The sequence below is a fragment of the Saccopteryx leptura genome, chromosome 1 (assembly GCF_036850995.1).
Source record: "Saccopteryx leptura isolate mSacLep1 chromosome 1, mSacLep1_pri_phased_curated, whole genome shotgun sequence".
In the NCBI taxonomy this organism is placed as follows: Eukaryota; Metazoa; Chordata; class Mammalia; order Chiroptera; family Emballonuridae; genus Saccopteryx; species Saccopteryx leptura.
The window spans coordinates 362,998,605-363,016,565 of record NC_089503.1 but is presented as its reverse complement, the minus strand read 5'-3'; the positions used below and the strand labels follow the sequence as shown (position 1 = coordinate 363,016,565).

The following is a 17,961-nucleotide window of genomic DNA, read 5'->3' as shown; positions in this document are numbered from 1 at the left end:
CAGTAAAATGGACAAGACACAGGCCTTCAAGTGGAAATCAAGTGCTTGCTTTGATGCACCATTATCACCGGTTTAATTGGGTACTTTACAGCTTTGATGGGCTTTTGGTTATTTATCACGTTTGTGTGTTCTCACATTTGGGTCTTCTTCTGAGGCAGTGTCTTTTAAAGGGGAATTTGTGTTTTGCTTTGAAGAATGGAACACATTGTTCAGCCCACAAATATATGAAAATACAGGGATTGTAAGTAATGCTTTTACCATTTGTTTTTGATCGTCCACTTTCTTTCTTCACAGTTTAGCCCTTTGGAGCTGTGGCTCCTTTGTAATAGGTTCTATTTTCCAGCACATCACCGTCATTCTGCTCTATCTTCTGTTAGTGATTATATTAGCTCAACACTAGTTAACTACCGTTTTCATGGTCAGTTATTAATGAGTGTTTCATTTTGTCTGTAGTATTACTTGGCTAACAAAACTGCTGTGAAGTTAATTACCTGGCAGTTTTTTGTTTTTTTTTAAAGGATACAATTGAAATAAATGGCTTTTATGTTAAATTGTCGTGTAGGCCCACTTTTGTCATTACAGGATAACAACAGATGCCTTTGATAATGAAGCCAAGCAGATAAAATAGTCACAAAACCGCAATCAGGTGGGGTCTGGAACCTCTGGCTTGGTAATTTTGAAGGCATTTGATTATGTCCTTTGTAGATTGTTCATGTTCTTTGAACCTGGTTGAAAAAAAATGTTTATGTTTCAACCTGCTGAGCTCCTCACATTTAAAAGTTAGTAAGTGGCTTCTGCAAATCAAGGTACCCCAGGCAGCAGGGGGTCGCCTCACACACAGCGGCAGGGAGAGACACCTGGCACAGGCACATGGGAGGCTGCATTGTTAAACCAGCTGAATTGTGGAGAATGGATGTTCAGGAAATGGGAGGTCCTAAAAGATTTCTGTGCTTACAGGCTAAAGACTCCAGTCTTGACACATTAAAAATAAATTCTTCTCCATGAAATAGCTATGATATGTTTAACTAGGAATTTAGTGTGTGCCATTAGAAAGAGCATTGTCACAATCTCCATCATAGGGCGGCCAGATTTAGCAAATAATGATTCATGATGCCCAGTTAAATTTGAATTTCAGAAAACAAGTATGTGCCATGTGTCCTATATTTTATCTGGAAACCCTACATTTGAGTTCTATTTTTCTTTTTTTTAAAGTACATATAAAAGTTACACTTATTTTCCTGTCACAAATGGTGACAGAATTCAAAAAGTCAAATGGATATGATTACGTTACTTTGCCAACATTCCATTTAATTTAGTTTGGGGGCAGTTTTGAGAGTTTTTCTAAGTATTTCAAAGTAGTGGTTTCAAATTTGAGTAGCTATTAGATATTTACCTGGAAAACTAATAAAACTCATTGAGGTATGCTCAAGCCAGTCTTAGCTTGACTAAATATTAAACAGACTTTTCCCTTTTCTTTTCAAACTCTTTCTTTCCTCCCTCCCTCCCTTTCTCTCCCCCTTCCTTCCTTCCTTCCTTCCTTCCTTCCTTCCTTCCTTCCTTCCTTCCTAGCAGCTCAATGATTTGGGGATGGTTAATACAAACCAATGCCAGTACTCATCTCATTATGCTTATAATTAAGAATATAACAAATTTTTATTATTCGCTTTTCCTTTTTTTTTTTTTTAAATTTTCACATTGATTTGAGAGGAAGTGGGTAGAGAGAGAGAGAGAGAAACATCAACTTGTTCCATTCAGTTGTGTACTCATTGGTTGCTTCTGTACTGCCCTGGCCAAGGGTTGAAGCCGACACCTCTGGTGCGCTGAGTTGATGCTTCATCCACAGAACCACCAGGTCAAGGCTATTCACTTTTCTTTAGAACATAAATCAAAGCCATTAACTTGAACTTGAAGTATAAACACAATACATACACAATCTTGTGCAAAATACTTTTCATAAGTAACATTACATTTTAAAATATTGGAAACTAAATATCTGTGCTGATTTTTATTTTGACTTAATGGAACAAGAAGGGAACAACATTCAACTAAAGAGGGTTATACTGATAATAAAGCAATTGCAGTTAAAAATGTCTTCCTCTCCCTTTGTGTGTACCATAGGCTGCCGTATAATGTCCTGAAAGGATTTGTTGTGAGAAAAATGCCAATCACAGCTTGAAGACCTTGCTTTGGAAGAAAATAATGAGAAAACAATTGAAAGGTGAGACTTCATCTTCATCTTTATATAAGTGGTCTTAATTATTCTTCTTATAGAAAAAGTTAAAATCAGTTTACTATAAATATAGCTGAACCACTAGTTTTTGCAGCTTTTGGGAAAAGCCCTGCACTTTGTACAAAGTCTCTGAGAAGAGGACAGTAGAGATCATCTAATCTTAAAAGTGACATCATCCATTCAAGTCCTTGGCATAGTCCCTCACCATAAGACGGGGTCCCCAAACTATGGCCCACGGGCTGCATGCGGCCCCCTGAGGCCATTTATCCGGCCCCCGCCGCACTTCCGGAAGGGGCACCTCTTTCATTGGTGGTCAGTGAGAGGAGCACAGGATGCATCCTGTGCTCCTAGAGTACTGTATGTGGTGGTGCCGCAAAGCATGGCGTTGCTTACGTACAGTACTATTCCCGGTGATGCGGGATGCACGCGTCACAGCTCCAGAAGTGCGTCACATCACTTATTGTGGCTAGCAGTGACAAATATGGAACTGAACATTGACCATCTCATTAGCCAAAAGCAGGCCCATAGTTCCCATTGAAATACTGGTCAGGGGCCCTGGCCGGTTGACTCAGTGGTAGAGCGTTAGCCTGGCGTGCAAAAGTCCCGGGTTCGATAACCGGCCAGGGCACACAGGAGAAGCGCCCATCTGCTTCTCCACCCCTACCCCTCTCCTTCCTCTCTGTCTCTCTCTTCCTCTCCCGCAGCCGAGGCTCCACTGGAGCAAAGATGGACCGGGCGCTGGAGATGGCTCCTCGGCCTCTGCCCCAGGCGCTAGAGTGGCTCTGGTCGCAACAGAGCGACGCCCCGGAGGGGCAGAGCATCACCCCCTGGTGGGCAGAGCGTCGCCCCCTGGTGGGCGTGCCAGGTGGATCCCGGTTGGGCGCATGCGGGAGTCTGTCTGACTGTCTCTCCCCGTTTCCGGCTTCAGAAAAATACAGGAAAAAAAAAAAAAAAGAAAAAAGAAATACTGGTCAGTTTGTTGACTTAAATTTAGTTGTTCTTTATTTTAAATATTGTATTTGTTCCCGTTTTGTTTTTTTTTTACTTTAAAATAAGATATGTGCAATGTGCATAGGGATTTGTTCATAGTTTTTTTTATAGTCCAGCTCTCCAATGGTCTGCGGAACAGTGAACTGGCCCCCTGTGTAAAAAGTTTGGGGACCCCTGCCATAAGAGCACAGCATGCCTGGATGTCACTGGTGGTCTTTAAAAGTTATTTTCAAAAACTGAGAGATTGCTATAGTCATGCATTCTTTAACATCTTGTTTACTAGCAAAAATCGGCAACCTGGATTTCCTTAGATCCTCATGGGCTAACATTGTGGAGCATTCTTCTTTAGTTACAGAAATCCTTTCTCTGTCTGTACTATCCACAACTATTGCAAACTCTGTGTTAGGATAGTATGTGTTCCAGGAAGAACAAAGAGGTTCTTGGCCACCTATATCCCACATTAGGAAACATGTATAATTGATGAGTACCTTTTATTTATTTATTTATTTATTTATTTATTTATTTATTTATTTATGACAGTGACAGCGAGAGAGTCAGAGAGAGGGACAGATATGGACAGACTGGCAGGAAGGGAAAGAGATGAGAAGCATCAATTCTTTGTTGTGGCTCCTTTAGTTGGTCATTGATTGCTTTCTCATATGTGCCTTGACTGGGGGGCTGCAGCACAGTGATTGACCCCTTGCTCAAGCCAGCGACCTTGGGATCAAGCCAGTGACCTTGGGCTTCAAGCCAGTGACCTTTGGGCTAAAGCCAGAGACCATGGGGTCATGCCTATGAGCCTGTGCTTAAGCCAGTGACCTCGGGGTTTTAAATCTGGTTTCTTCAGCATCCCAGTTTGGCACTCTATCCACTGTGCCACCACCTGGTCAGACATTGCTTCCTATGGTAGGGGATTTATGTGGAACTTCATTCACAGAAAACTGGGGAAGGATGGCAGTTTTTTCCTGCATTATCCAGCCCAACAGTGATCACTTGTGTTCCTGGTGATTGCACTGTCTCCGTATGGCCTGGTGAAAAGAATTCCCATTCTCGGGCAGGGAACCCTTCCAGCCACCTGGGCCTCCTTGCCTCCCCGGGCTCAGGATGACTGGGAGGAAGACATGCTGGAGCCTCACCTCTGGGGTCACTGCTCCAGCGCTGGCTGCTGGCCCCTTCCTAGGACCCGGTGGGAGGCCACAGCCCAGGCTACCTCCCTGCCTTGGGGACATCCCCACCACATTGTCTGAGACTAGCCTTCGGGGCCATTATCCTCCCCAGCTCCTCTTGGGCGGCTGCCCAACAGGCCTTTTCTAGACAACTGCCCCTTAACCTCTCTTTTCTTACAGCATTTACTTTAGCAACTTGCAACAGGTAAATTCTTTCTCTGCTCCTTTGTGATGTAAAACTTCTCCCAGCCTCTTGCCATTTTTGCAACACATTCACGTCTTTCTCAAGGATCTAGGAGCCATTTCTTTGAAATGTAATCAAGGAAGGAAGTTCCTTGTCTCCCAGTGTCTGTGGGAGAGTAGGAGCCCACTTTCAATAACGGACAATTAGCCAGCACAGATGCTCTAATCACACTGACAGGTTTCCTCCAACATCCTTTAGTCCTTTTCCCCATTGGAGCACTCAGAAACCCTCCCGACTTGTGTTTCCGCAGAGCGGGGCTCAGCCCTGCACTGACATCTCTCTCCCTTCCTGCAGTAGCCCCAAATCAAATCCTCTTGTAGTTTTTTTAACAAGGGTCCAGTGCATTTTTACTTTGGCAGGTAGGACAAGGCCCGGGCCTTTGTACTGTCACCAAGTCCCCCAAGGGATTCTGGGACTGACCTAAGCTTGACAACCACTTTATTTTTTAGCAATATTTGCAAAAACACCACAGTCTTAAATCTCAAAATCTATTTGTACTTAAAGTACAAATTTGTAGTGCTCTCAGAAATATTATGCTCTTACTTCAAAGGCATCTTTTTAAATAAAAATAAAAACTTGGTCGTGACGTATCGTGTTCTCAATCTAGTAATGATTCTCAGCCTGAGCTTCTTGGTTCTTGAGAAATAAGGTGGCCTAGGCCTCTCAGCGAGTGGCTAGTGCGGCGGTCATCGTGGAGGCAGAAGTCGGGGCGGAACAAAGAGGACAGGTGTGGAGTGTTCTGAAGCCTGTTAGATGGCTCTGCTTTCTCTTATCCGCCCTCACTGAGGAAACCCGCAAGCCTGCTCACGGCACTCCGGACTGTGTCTTCGTTTGCCTGCCTGGGTTGCTCAGAAAGGAGACAGTATCTTACTTATTAGTATTTTTTTCCCTCAGCACGGTACTTGGCAATAAATAAAAGCTTAATAAAATAGTATTTTGCTACTCTATCCTTTTGCAAGATTTTTTTCTCACCTTCTCATTGTGTATCCTATCCTATCCTTCTTTTGTGCCCGCTGCGATATCAAATTAACTACGTGTGAAATCTTTCTGTGGATTTTGTATTTATGGGGCAGAGAGATTTTTTCAAATTAGAATAGGAAGGAGATGGGTAACTTTGTCTTACTTTTCTAGTAAAACAATGACCAATTCTAAATCACTTAATACATTTTGAAGTTCTTTCAGTTGAGGGGTCACATGCCGAATGAAGACCGCTGAATGGATTGGGAGGAGGCGGGAAATGGGGCACTAACGGGGAAAGAGCATTCACAGGTAGAATACATTCCTCTTCTGGAAGAGAGCTTCTCACAGGCAACACTGGGGACATTTTGGGTTGAATATTCTTCATTGAAAGGGGCTGTCCCTGTGCATTGTGGGGTGTTTAGCAGTATCCCTGACCTATGCCCAGTATGCGCTGTATCATCTTCTAAATTTGACAAACAGAAATATCCCCAGACATGGTCAAATGTCTCTTGTGGGCAAAATCATCCCGTATTAGCAACCACTGTACTGAAAGAAATATTTAGATTTACCTCACTGAGGTGAAATCATAAACAATCATTTTATTTAGAGTATCATTTAGACGTTATTGGACTATTTTATGTATAAAAGACTACACTTTTTATATGAAGAATAAGTAGTTGAGTCTTCCATATAGGAAAAAAAAAAGTAAATATACTGATAATTTGAAACACTATCAATACTCAATGAACAATGCAGAAGGATACTTACATGTTCATCCAGTCACTATAATATTTATGTGTGGGTTATTTGACAGCAGTTTGTCTCTGAACTCTAATTTGTATATCGCCTCTCACCTCTATCCCAGTTTTCAGTTGACAAAGATTAAGACTTGATTAAAGAAAGAGAGAGAGGGAGAGAGAGTCTGTAAGTTTGGTGATGTTTTGATTAGTAAATTATTTTAAAAAGACAAGCTTTTTTTTTTTTTAATAGGAAAATGTGTTTTAAAATAACAACAACTTGCCCTGGCCAGTGGCTCAGTGGATAGAGTATCAGCCTGACATATGGATGTCCTGGGTTCTATTCCTGGTCAGGGCACATTAGAGAAGCAACCATCTAATTCCCACCCCTCCTTTTCTCCCCCCTCTTCTTTATTTCTTTCTTCCCTCAGCCAGTGGCTGGATTGGTCCAAGAGTGGCCCCGGGCACTGAGGATGGCTCCTTTGGGGTCCTAAAAATAAATAAATAACTAAATAGAATCAACTCTTCATAAATCATTCAGAGTTTGTATGCATTTCCAGGTGAATACACTGGGAAATATCTTTTTTTTTTAAATTATTTTTTATTTTTTATTTATTCATTTTTAGAGAGGAGAGAGAGAGAGAGAGAGCGAGAGAGAGAGAGAGAGGGAGGAGAGAGAGGAGAGCGAGACAGAGAGAAGGGGGAGGAGCTGGAAGCATCAACTCCCATATGTGCCTTGACCAGGCAAGCCCAGGGTTTCGAACCGGCGACCTCAGCATTTCCAGGTCAACGCTTTATCCACTGCGCCACCACAGGTCAGGCACTGGGAAATATCTTGACACATCTTCTTTTTCTAGAGAGAATCCAGGTAACATGCAGTTTTATAGATAGAATTTTGAATCCTGCAGGATTGTTTGCTCGGTTTCTGAGTCCTTTTCCACTTCTGTCGAGACTTGTCCTATACTCTTTCCTACATAAGGAGGTAAGGTTCTAGTACCTGTCATAGATGCTAGTGGCCTGCCTGACTTTGAATCGGCTTTACAAAAGTGAGCACATGCACATTGATTTTAATTATAAAAATAAAGCCCTCTCCCTCCTACCCTGATTTCAGACATCATCATGGAAATGGAGGAAGAGTTCCATGTAACCAAATGTTGGTTGGTTCTTTTGACCACTGCTTTAATGATTCAGAAGTCTGATTCTGAGATAAGGAAATTAATCCACACAAATTCTTCATGAGACTTTCTCACAAGGAAGGCAGTCAAAGGAAGAGAACACCTGGACCTCGTAGGCTTCTCTGTGTGCTTTGTTCCCTGTGCAGCAAGGGGTGGTTACAACGGGGGAGGGAAGGAGAGGTGAGCTTTCCCTGGGAGCTTTGGCCCAGTGGTTACAGCAGAAATCTCAGGGCCATGTCTGGGAAAGAGATGCTGTGGGAGGATGTGAAGATGGAGAGCATGATGTGGACAGAACTGAGGTACAGAGAATACCTTTTGTAAAAGTTGGAAGCTCAGAGTCAGAAACAGAAAAATTCTTGGAAGTGAGTGCTATCCATTGAAAGGGTATGGATGGGGACAATGATAGTGAATGGATGGATGTACATCAGGAAAATATGTCACCCTTTCGCATTTTCTCAGGATACGGAGTACTGATTGGCATGATTTTGATTGATTTTGTCATTAGACATACCTTAATTTGTTTTTCCATGTGGAAAGGCAATAATTATTTGTGTCCTATTCTAGAAGTTATTGGTGATAGAGGGACTTAGACCTATTTATCAACTGTACCTATTACATCCCTGTACTGTATCATCTCTTGTTCTTGGGAAAGGACAGGTGGGACATCTCGGATACTTTTCCTAAATATTTTCTTTTAGTTTCAGATTTTAAGCAGAATCTGTATTTTTAGAACATGTTAAAAAAATTTTTTAATGTTTAAGATTTTCTTAAGCACCGACTTTGTTATGTTATCTGATGTCTATTCTGATTCCTTAAAGTATAACAACTTCTACCTCTAATAACAAACTCCGTGATAAAGAGTTCCATTAAAATACTGTCATTTTATTTTTAAATACAGCAGTTTAGTCAGTTTTGATGAGTGCGTGAGCATTAGTTTCATTTCCTTTTAGTTCTAGAATTTTGGATTTGACATGTTCTAATACTTTTTCCCTTTAGTTTCTTGAAACATCACAAATAAAATAGACCCAGATTCTGCTTTTGTTATATGATGGATATCTTGAATCTTATTGATTTTTTTATTTAAAAAATAACCTTCTCTGTTTTTTCCTAGAAATTACTTTCCAGATACTTCCACAACTGTTTTCATTTGGAGGATAGATAATTAATGCTTTGTAGCAAATGTACATTTAGATACTTGAATAGACCCAATTAGTGAAAAATTAAATGTTTGAATGTATTAAAGTTGAGCCTGTTAATGCAAATGAGAAAAAAGTGACTAATTATCTTTAATTTTGGAATTATAAACTGTATTGTTGAAATATATACTATTTATACTATATGTATACACACATACATAGAATATATATACATTCAAATTCACTGGGATTAAGAAGTTTTCTTTAGTGTGTTTTATATGTACACATATTTATACATACACACACACCAAAATTTTTTGAAAAGTTTATGTTTTGGGCATTTATTTGATTGTATAGATGCATATAGGCATTTGCAACTCACTTTAATAATTTCATAATTTTCTTCATAGTAAAGTACTCTATTTTAAACAAATTGCCTTTGTCTTGTAAAAAAGGCTATAAAAGAGATAATGACATTTTTTGTATTTGGTCCCCAAAGCACATCCAAAAATTCCAAGATTCTCACACAAAGTAGCAAGCATTTACTATGTAAGTAAATTCCAAGAAAAGAGGGTTTATATTAGACCAACTAAATGCAGGGATTGAATTCCAAATTCAGAGAATAATAAAGGCTTATTAAAATGTCAGTTCATCACTTTCAGACTGTACTTTTGAACTAGCCCAGAGGTCGAGAAACTTTTTGGCTGAGAGAGCCATGAATGCTTCATATTTTAAAATGTAATTCCACGAGAGCGATACAATGATATGTGTATGTTACGCATTATACAATAAAAATTTGGCATTGTCCCAGAGGACAGCTGTGATTGGCTCCAGCCACCTGCAACCATGAACTTGAGCGGTAGGAAATGAACGGATTGTAATACATGAGAATGTTTTATTTTTATTTTTATTTTTTTTTTGTATTTTTCTGAAGCTGGAAATGGGGAGGCAGTCAGACAGACTCCTGCATGCGCCTGACCGGGATCCACCCAGCATGCCCACCAGGGGGCGATGCTCTGCCCATCTTGGGGCATCACTCTGCCACAATCAGAGCCATTCTAGTGCCTTAGGCAGAGGCCACAGAATCATCCTCAGCGCCCGGGCAAACTTTGCTCCAGTGGAGCCTTGGCTGCGGGAGGGGAAGAGAGAGACAGAGAGGAAGGAGAGGGGGAGGGGTGGAGAAGCAGATGGGCACTTCTCCTGTGTGCCCTGGCCGGGAATCGAACCTGGGACTCCTGCATGCCAGGCCGATGCTCTACCACTGAGCCAACTGGCCAGGGCCTGTTTTATATTTTTAACGTTATTATTATTTTTTTATTAAAGATTTGTCTGCAAGCCAGATGCAGCCATCAAAAGAGCCACATCTGGCTCGTGAGACATAGGTTCCTACCCCTGAACTAGCCAATGGCCCTCCTTCAGGTGATATCAGACAGTGGTTTACTTTCTTTTGTTAATACAAATGGATACATAGAGGAAGAAATGTCTCTGACTAATATTTAATCCCCTAATGCTGGTGTGTATCGGCATGCTATATAGCGTATTTTTCACTCCATAAGACACGCCTGACCATAAGACACACCTAGGGTTTTAAGGAGGAATATAAGAAAACAAAATTCTGAACCAAATGGTGTGTTAAAATATTTAATAAAGTACCATATTTTTTTGCTCCATAAGACGCACGGGCATTTTCCTCTCCACTTTTTGGGGAAAAAAATGCGTTTTATGGAGCAAAAAATACAGTAACTATGCATCTATTTATGGTTTGAGTATTTGTTTTGTTACATTTAAATTATAAAAATAATTTCAGTCCATAGCCATTTGAAGTGGGTCCTAGCTAAGCTCAAATTGAGAAAAGGCATTTTATTGATTGCTGAGCCAGCCAGTGTGCTGGTGACCTATAAAGACATCTATTAGCATACATTGATATGCCTAAGAGATTTTATTTTAGGCTATATCAGAAATCATTTTTTTTAAATTGCGGGAACACATGGTGGTAAAGTGGGAGAAATATAAACAATGAGCGGAGCATGATGGTTATAGCCCATTTGGATTTTTGAGTTTTGACAGAGCACGGTAGGGGAAACAACCAAAGAAGCTGCTTTCGTGGAAAATACCCCACTGGCTGGATACTTGTGAGGGGAGCTGGGCTGCTTGGATCGGCAAAACTCTGGCTACTTTGGGAACTCAGAGAGTTGGCACCTTGACATGGGTACAGACGTTTCACAGGGCACATGAAGCAATGGCCGTGATTAGCACTTTTCATGCAGGAAGGCAATCCCCCAAAGGAAAAGTTGGGAGCAGATTTATTCTTTCTCTTTCAGAAACTCCCAGATGTACCCGGGCAGGTGATACTTTGGGGACTGGAGTCCTTCCTCCACGTGTTGGTAGGGACAGTGACCCAGTGAAATTGGGACATCCAGCTTCTTTCTCCAAAGATTGGTGAGGCCTGGGGACAGTCACATTATCTTTATCTAAGAAATTTTAAAATCACTGTGATTATCCTTTTCGAAAAAAAGTGCATCTAATTACAAAAATACAACTAGTAATAATAATAAAAAAGACCACAACATATGACTGATATTCATTAATATAGTTTTATTTCCACAGCCTGGGTTTATTAGAAAGCTTCTGAAATGTCTCTGTGCATATTAATGAGTTTAATAATTAGACAAGGAACGAGGGAGAACATGTCATTCAGAAGCAATTAGTCAACATTATTAAGATATAACCTATAAATTGTCTCTATAGTTAATGAGAAAGATTGCTTTCTCAGTTTCAGAATTTAAGAATTACATACTAAATTATCAGGTAATTTATTTAATAGTAAAATTAGGATTGCAATTGTATTTTTATTTACTTAGGGCTAGAATATAGCAATAAATAAAAGCACATTTTATTTTAATATGCTATGCTGAAAATTGGAGATACATTAACTAGGCAATGACTGGTTTTCAACATACCTCACTTTAGAGCTTCAAGGCCCTGGCCGGTTGGCTCAGTGGATAAAGCGTCAGCCCAGCATGTGGATGTCCCAGGTTCGATCCCCAGTCAGGGCACACATGAGAAGTGACTATCTGCTTCTCTGTCCTACCCTATCCTATCTCTCTCTCTCTTCTTTTGCTCTCTCTTCATCTCTCATAGCCAGTTACTCAATTGGTTCTAGTGTGGCCCCAGGTGCTGAGGATAGCTCGAACGATTCAAGCATTGGCCCCAGACGGGGTTTGCTGGGTGGTCCCCGTGGGGGCATGTGCAGAGTATGTCTCACCATCTTCCCTCCTCTCACTTAAAAAGAAAGAAAAAGAACTTCAAAAAACTTCAGATTAGGAAGGAAACACTATTGGTGTACTATGGGATATTGTGATTCAATATTAATATATTTAATTTATTTAGGATTCATGCTTCTGTTTTTTTTATTATTATTTTTTTTTATTTTTATTTTTTATTAAGTGAGAGTGGGGAGGCAGAGAGACAGACTCCTGCAGGCAACCTACCAGGATTCACCCAGCAAGCCCCCTAGCAGGTGATGCGCTGTCCTTCTGGGTCATAGCTTTGTTGTTCAAGAACTGAGCTATTTTAGTGCCTGAGGCCAAGGCCATAGAGCCATGCTCAGCAACCAGGACCAACTTTGCTCTAATGAGGGGAAGAGAGGGATAGGAAGGGATGAGAAGCAGATGGTTACTTCTCCTGTGTGCCCTGCCGGGCCGATGCTCTTCTGCTGAGCCAACCAGCCAGGACTGCTTCTGTTTTTTCTTTTTTTTTTTTTTTTTTTTGTTTGTTTATTTGTTTTGCACTGATTTGGGGCTGTGTCCCTGAGAAATATTTCTATTCTTATCCAAAAGTATATCTTAAAACGATTTATTTCACTTGCATTCTTTCGCTACTAAAGCAACAGAGAGAATGTTCTAACACTTATTGACTGAAAGATATCGAACAAGTCATTTATTTTCTTTTAGTCTCAGTTTTGTTATCTGTAAAGGGTGAATGAAAGGAGCACTAATATTGACGTGTAAGGAACTGAGATATGATGGCTAGCAGAATATCTTCTTGCTTTTTGTTATACAGTTCTTGGCTTTAAATTCTCATCTTTGGTTTTATTCCTACCCATCATTCTAGGGTTATATTTATATTGTCTTCATTGCTTAATTCTTTACTTAGACTTACTTTTGTCAATGACTTGGAATAAAATATATTTTTAACTCCAGTAGATCTCCAAATCCACTGTTTTCTTTTGAAATGTCTTTTATATTTTTTTATTTCTCTTCCTAATACCACAAGTCTAGTTTGGGTTCTTATCACCTTATGCAAGGATGACTGAGCAAGAAATCATCTGCAGCCTGCATCTCTGACAGTGGACTTCTGCCTTCCATTCATGTGCATTATATTGCTTGGGTTATTTTCCTTAAAAATCACATCATACCCCTCATCAACAAAAGGAAATATGAGTACGTTGACCAATATTTAAATTATATCATGTCCTAATTTCTTTCCTCACTTCTATGGCTCTTTTAAAACAAGAACATTTCCCCTCATTCCCCCATAGCCCTCTTCATATATTCTTTTCCTTTCAGAAAGGAGGACGTGTTGTGCTGTGGTTGTTTTTTTCTGGCCTCTGTGCCTTTGTGATCACTGTTCCCCTCATCCAGCATGCTTTTCCGTGCTCCCCACCCATTCTTCTGAGGTCATTTAGTTTCCTTTGCCCTTGGAGTTTCCAATCCAAGTTATATAAAAACTTACAAATAATTATGTCTACCGTACTCCTTTGTCAGTGATTTTTATGCATACAGGTAACTGACCCCTGATCTTTTTTATACTGTGGTTAAATATACATAACATAAAATGTATAATTTATCGGTTTTGAGTGTACAATTCAGGGACATTAAGTACATTTGCAGTGGTATGCAACAGTCAGCACTATCCAGCTCCAGAAAGTTTCATCATCACAAACTGAAGCTCTGTACCTATTAAACAGCAACTCCCTGTTAATTCTAAATTATAACAACCATTCTACTTTCTTTATCTATGAATTTGACTTCAAAGTTATTTCAAATAAGTGGAATCATATGATATTTGTACTTTTGTGTCTGATTTCTCTTAGTCTAAGGTTCTTAAAGTTTACCTATGTTGTAGCATGTATCAGAACTTCATTTCCTTTTAAAGCTGAATTATATTTAATTGTATGTGTAGATCACATTTTGTTTGTTCATCTGCTGGTGGACAGTTGGGTTTTGCCCACATTTTGGTTATTGTGAATTATGAAGCTATCAACATTGGTGTGCGAGTATCTAATTGAGTCCCTGCTTTCAGTGACTTTGTGTATATACCCAGAAGTGGAATTATGGATCATGCTATGCTTAATTTATCAAGAAACTGTCATTCTGTCTTCCATAGTGGTGGTACCATTTTATAGTCCCACCAGCAGTATACAAGGATTCCAGTTTCTCCATATCTTTGCCAATATTTATTTTTTCGCTTTTTGTATAATAATCATCCTAATGGGTTGGTAGTGGCATCTCATTGTGGTTTTGATTTGTATTTACCTAGTGGTAGTGATGTTGACTTTCACTGGGCTCATTGGCCATTTTATATCTTTGTAGAAACGTCTATTCAAGTTCTTTGCCTGTATTTGAATGAACTGTTTTTTAAAAAAATTTTGTTGGTGAGGACCTTTTAAACAACATTTACTCAAAACAAGTTTAACAGGTTTTTGAAGACGGAAGTCATCACAGAAACATGAACTAATGCACTGTGTGTGTGATGCACCGGGAACCACTGAAGATTTCTCAATGGTGTCAGATGCCTTACTTGTTTGGTACATTATTTTAAAGGTTTTCTATTAATTTTTTTTAATAACAGCTGTTTTCTTTGGTGTCATTATACCTGTCTGCAAGCATTTTTCTTTCTAACTTGATATCTTAATCTGATTTTTTTTTTTTTTTTTTGGAAACCAGATGATCCAAGTTGTTAGAATTATGCATAAATTAGATTAAGTAGCTTTTGTGAAGACCTAAAGATTCACTATGGATAAAAAGAAGAACCTTTATTGAATGTAGTCACAATGTCAAACACATTGCTTACTTTTGTTTTTTTACTGATGGAGCGAGGTAAGATTTCTTGATGGGTTTTTCTCTAGAAGTGAGGTTTTGCAGAGTAAACTTCTCGTAAGTAGTGGCCATATGTGGTTGTTTACTTAGTCTCTATTTATTACTATATTTATTATGTTGACTATTCAGTGGGTATCTAAAGACTGTATTTTATTTTATTTTTAAAGATTTTATTTATTGGTTTTAGAGAGAGGAGAGAAAGAAAGGTGGAAAGAGGAGTGAAAAGCATCAACTCATAAGTAGTTGCTTCTTGCGTGTGCCTTGACCTGGTAAGCCTGGGGTTTTGAACTGGCAACCTCAGCATTCCAGGTTTATCCTCTGAGTCACCACTGGTCAGGTTAAAGACTGTATTTTAGTTTCTTTTTTGCTGGATTCATTCAAATTATACCACAGGGCAGTTTCTGGTGATTTTAACCAAATTTTAAATAGATTAATTAATTCTAAAATTATGGTCATTATTAAAAAGAGGCTTTGAGATTTATTCTGACGCTTTTAAAAATATTGACATTTCAATAGGTTTTACTGTGTTGCAAATAACCCTCAGAGTTAATTGTTTGAAAAGACAGCGTTAGCTCATTCACTCACAATTCTGTGGGTTGACAGTTGGGCAGTTCCTCTGAAGAGCTCACTTGAGTTCACTTCTGTGACCACAGTCAACTGGCAGGTAGGCTGGGGTCTAGATGGTTCCAGGTGCTCTAACTCACAGAGTGGCAGCTGCTCATATATTTCTACTCTCTAGCAGGCTAACCCAGCCTTCTCCATAGGGTTAGCAACAGGAAAGGACATGATCCAGTGCGTAAGCATTCTTCATGTCTCTGTCTCAGGTTTGCTAAGGCTCTTTGGCCGAAGAAGTCTCATGGTGAAGTCCAGATTTAGGAGAGAGAGAAATAGATTCTATCTCTACATGAAAGGAGCTACAAACTACTGTGATTATTGTTTTGTTTTCTGTCTACCACAACATTAGTGTCAATTCCTGGCCTTGATTTTGTTGATGTAGCATACGTCCTGTGTGACAACAGTATATCTAAAATATAACACTAGCACGTTCAATGTAGGAAGATACAATCACAGGATCCTGAAATGGTGTGAGACTTGGATAGCTTATTGGTTCAAATTGATAGTTTAAAATATTTCTCAACAGGTTTCTTTTTAATCAAACTTTTGCCTTTTTATCAGAGTTTATAAGGTAAGAAAATTACTAGAATACCCAAATCACTGTGTATTACTCATATAGGACATTTGAATGCCAAATATTTTAACATCAAATCAATCCCCAAAGTAGCTTTGTCCTTTTAAATTTTAACTTTTATAGAGTATCCAATAAAGAAAAGAAAAAAGGGAGTAAAAAGGCAAATATAGAATTACATTTTAGTCATAAATCTATTGAAGTTACCTAAGTTATTTGGAAGCTAATTATGACTGTGTGCAAAGCAAATGATGTGAGAACTGAATTAATGAAGACTAGCTACCTCCTACAAGCTAATGAGGCATACTTTATACCAAGAGTGCCACAGATTGAAAAATTGAACCTCTCAGTGGCCAGAAAAAAGGAGCAGCCCAAGTTAAGAGGAACATATGAGGCCAAAGGAGTTCCCAAAGGCATTTTCTGCAATGAATAGTCTTTGTTTACATTTCTATGATTCTACAGAGGGTAGCATCCCTGAAATTCCCTCTTTTATACCCCCTTAAAAAAATAAAATGAATTCATAGATATCATAGTGTGCTTTAGCCCCAAAGAGTCCCAGACCAGCATGGGGCAGAAGTGCTAGTGTTCACATGCACATCTGTTTTGCAGGTGTTGGCCCTTCGATGCAGTGCAGAGGCAGCACGTTTGTTTCCTCTTCTGGGAATGACCATGTAGGTGATTTTCAATCAGACTCTTTTCATATCTTCTTCTGTATTAACAACACTTAGAGAAGGGTACTAAAGTTATCCCCACTTATAGTTTTCTAACTGAGGTACAAATTAGCACACTGTTAATAAATGATGTCATCTCATCCCAGAGCCCACATTTTTAACTACTATGTAACAGTACTTCATCTCTATTATAAAATAGTTTGACTCATTTGGGAGAGATGATTTTAATAAATTCAAAGGAGAAATATTAATATATTAATCCTGATTTAACCATGAAGATAAAATACTTTCTGGAATAATTGAATGTTAGTCTGAAAACCAGAAGATACTCTCTTTGATCTTTATCCATTTAATAGTTGGGTGAACTTGTTTAAGACACTTCCAATAAACATATCAACTAATGCTGTAAAAATTATATATAGTTAATTGCATACTAATCCATATACGAATACTACATTTGTATTACCATTTGTAAAACTGTGGACAAGTCCTGCCGGGGGTGAGGACGATGGAGACACAAAGACTCGACTCCAAGGACCAGGTTCAGTGATGCAGATCCACTTTATTCAGGAAGTAAGCTAGCTTATATACATGGGTTCAGCCTATAGTATGTTACAGCGTGTTCCTCAAAGCCAATGGCTGAAAAGATCAGGGAGCTGCGTGGTTGGTGCTGAGTCACTTCCTTATAGTGGGCGAGCTTCCTTCCTGGGTATGCCCAGGAGGGTTCTGGGAGCTGGAGTGTTCTCACAGCATTGCATCAGCCACAGCTGCTAGGAATGTGCTCTGCGCTCTACCCACATAAAACAGAGCATTGCACTATAAACTGGAAGCCAAGTTGAACACTTATCTTGTACTAGTTGGTTGTGATTGGGGATATCACTTAAAATTCTGTTTTATTTACCCAGTTATGAAATAGGACAATTTTTAAACCTTCTCCTTTAAAATTATCACAGGAAGTTAGGAAAGAAAAATGAGAAAGTAAATGAAAGTGCTTTGAAAAGGCATGCTATACATCCAAACTGGTAGTGTTGCTACAAATAGAACTAAAAAATATATTAAGTTTTATGTGCTATTTGAGTCTTTTTAAAGGTCTCTCTTGTGTTCAAATAAATGTTGGTATTGAGAAAAGTTGGTGGTTATTGAAATCATACAATTCCTGTTTTGGTTGGGAGGCTAGTTTTTTCTATGTTTCTTTCATTTATATTTTTACATTAAATTTTTCAAAGCTTCCAAGTAGGAGGGAGCCAGCCATAACAATGTTTTAAAATATTTTAATACTATATATAATGTATATGTATATATACTTACCAATACACATATATACATACACTGTATATATGTGATAGATGTTGCAAGGGCTCTAGT

At 39.1% G+C, this 17,961-nt stretch overlaps 1 pseudogene; it reads right to left on the bottom strand.

The window, feature by feature from the left end:
- Positions 1–2,283: 2,283 nt before the first annotated feature.
- LOC136388456 (ADP-ribosylation factor-like protein 5A) overlaps positions 2,284–17,961 on the bottom strand; it is a 98,578-nt pseudogene continuing 82,900 nt past the window's right edge.